This window comes from Episyrphus balteatus, chromosome 3 (assembly GCF_945859705.1).
Source record: "Episyrphus balteatus chromosome 3, idEpiBalt1.1, whole genome shotgun sequence".
Taxonomy (NCBI): domain Eukaryota; kingdom Metazoa; phylum Arthropoda; class Insecta; order Diptera; family Syrphidae; genus Episyrphus; species Episyrphus balteatus.
This window is the reverse complement of record NC_079136.1, coordinates 42550834-42553595: the sequence shown is the minus strand read 5'-3', so window position 1 is coordinate 42553595 and position 2762 is coordinate 42550834. Positions and strand designations below refer to the sequence as shown.

Sequence of the window (2762 nt, the reverse complement as noted above, 5' to 3'; positions counted from 1 at the left end):
ACACCACATTCAAAGCTTTTGGATTGTGGTTAGCAATGAAAATATCCATCGGATATTGAGAATATTGAAATATGGTTTTGGAGCGAGTTGCGTGTTTAATGAACTGAAAGGGAAGCTGGGTAATTGAGTAGCTATATTGTTTGCGTTTGTCTGTTATCAAGACAAATAGTTTATGTTTACTTAATAAATTATTTGATTGTATAAGACTTGACCACAAAATCAATATTCTCTTCAAACTTCTAATTTACTTATTTGCCTTTATCTTAAGTAGATTTGATTGATATCTAGCAATTGAACAAAGAAGGAATATTAATAAAGGGTTGCCATCGTTTTTAAATAAATATAATAAGTCAGTAAAAAAATATGTAACGACGAGGATGGGATTCGAACCCACGCGTGCAGAGCACATTGGATTAGCAGTCCAACGCCTTAACCACTCGGCCACCTCGTCAGTTGATCAAAGGTTTATAGTTTTCATTGTACACTGCAAATCACTAGAATGAGGCCACGCATGTTCAAAATGTGTAAACGTACACATTTACTACCTATAAGCAGGTATACGTATTTACGTGAAATTAAATCATATAGATAAAGTATTAATTACAAAAATTCCAATTTCCCTACATGAAAAAATAATATGAGCTAGTTGAAAAGGATATGGGAAATTGCGCCAATTGTAAGAGCACACAATGCAAAAAATGAAAGAAATTTTTACCATTTTGTTTGTTTACAAACATTCATTTTTAAGGTTTTTTTCATTGAGCCATTTTCCAACATTATCTACCTCTAAAACTCGATTAAGAATTGAGTACCTATTACATTTTTTAAATGGTCAAGCAAAATTTTGTAACTTAGCATCACGAATACCTTTTATATAAATGTTTTTGTATTTTTGAAGCCTTTATAAACTATTTATGTTAAAAGTTGCTTTTATATAATACTAAAAAATTTTAAGAAATTTATAAAAAAGAGGTTGTCTGTAAACCCGATTTACGGACGATGATTTTACGTGATGACATAGTCAGGTTGTGTGCTTTTGTTTAAAAATAATGAGTCAATTGAAGCCTTTACTTTTTTCAAACAATCATAATTTACAAGAAAAAATTAAAAAAATAGGTACCTTTTTTACTTCCTCATTATATCAATTTTTTTATTTTAAAAGCTTACAAAAAAAATTATGCAATTTAAAAGCCAAGTATTTCTTCTTAAGAATAAAACCATTTTTAAATTTTTACAATGCGCAAAAAGTATAAAAATAACACGGTGTTACAAAAATGAGGTTTCAAAATATACGCGGGCGGAGACCTATCAGGTTTTGTAGAGCTAGTCGCACTGATTACGAAACGGTATTTGAAAATCCCCTAACACCCCCAAAATCTGAATTTACGGGCAAAAAACGGTTTTTTGGACATTCACCCATTGAAAAAATTCTATCTTCGACAATTTTTCTTCTAGTTTTCGAGAAAATTGAAAAATAAAAACAAATAAAAACAAAAAATATTTTGAAAAAAGAAAAATCTGATAAAATAATTTTTCAATTTTCTCAAAAACTAGAAGACATAGAAACATATAGTTTTCACTGTTTGATAAGGAATCAATTGAGGCAGTTTTGTGTGTGAAAATTTTTTTTATTAAAATTCACAGTCTGGACAAAAATAGTATTAAATGAGTTTTTAAAAAAATTTTTTCGCCTATTTTTAACTTTGAAATCGATTATTTCAAAAACTATTGGTTATGTTATATTGATTTAAAAATAAGAATCAAATTTACAATTTTTCCTTTCGGAAATGGTATCATTTATTACTGTAAGTGTTGCCGTTGTTTTTTAATAATTTTTTTTTATTTTGATAATTTTTGTTAGAAAACTGCCCCTCCCACCTAAACGGGGGGAGATAGACCCCCCTTCCAAAGAAAAAAATGTTTGTATTGAGCTCCTCTACAAAAACTCGCTATCAAATCCTGGCGCCCAGGTTATCCTACTACGTGCCGAAACAACATTTTTGTTCTATACCTAAATGTTCGAATTTCGGTATCTGGGTTGAAGTCGAAAATTTTTTTTTTCTAAGCCAATTTTGGAGTGATTTTCATAAAAAATACCTCGATTGATTGGGAAATAGATATAGTTTATGAATATATTTTTTAAATAGCATGTTGTTTTGAAAACATATTCTTTAAATTGATGCCGAAGTTGGGCAAATGACGAAAAAAATGGAATTTTTGAACTTTGACAGCTTATAAATTCTAAGTGGTTTAATCGAGTTACATGTTTTATACATTGTTGAAAAGGTATATTTATCTTCTATCAGAAACTGTAAAAAAATCGAAAATGGGTAAAAAATTGTCGAAGCTAGAATTTTTTCAATGGGTGAAGGTCCAAAAAATCGTTTTTTGCCCGTAACTTCAGATTTTGGGGGTGTTAGGGGATTTTCAAATACCGTTTCGTATTCAGTGCGACTAGCTCTACAAAACCTGATAGGTCTCCGCCCGCGTATATTTTGAGTGTTACACCGTGTAATTTATTGAAAACAACCATTTTCATAAAAAAAAGCAAAAAACACATGAATTTTTATCTTCTTACGTCATTAATTCCATTTTTTCCCTAACAACCTATAAAAAATTTTATACCATCTGAAAGCTTATTGTCTTAGCTCAAAATATATATATGTATATCGATCAGGTCTATGAGACATCTACAAAAAGAGCTAGAATTTTTTGAACTCGATCAAATTTCATTAAAAAAAGCAAACAAAAAAACATTTATT

The 2762-nt window shown here is 29.4% G+C and overlaps 1 non-coding gene across 1 annotated transcript; it reads right to left on the bottom strand.

Annotated features, from left to right (window-relative positions):
• Nucleotides 1–369: 369 nt before the first annotated feature.
• On the bottom strand, nucleotides 370–451 carry Trnas-gcu (transfer RNA serine (anticodon GCU)). The gene has a single exon. It is a non-coding gene; the product is annotated as a tRNA-Ser (tRNA).
• Nucleotides 452–2762: the final 2311 nt, after the last annotated feature.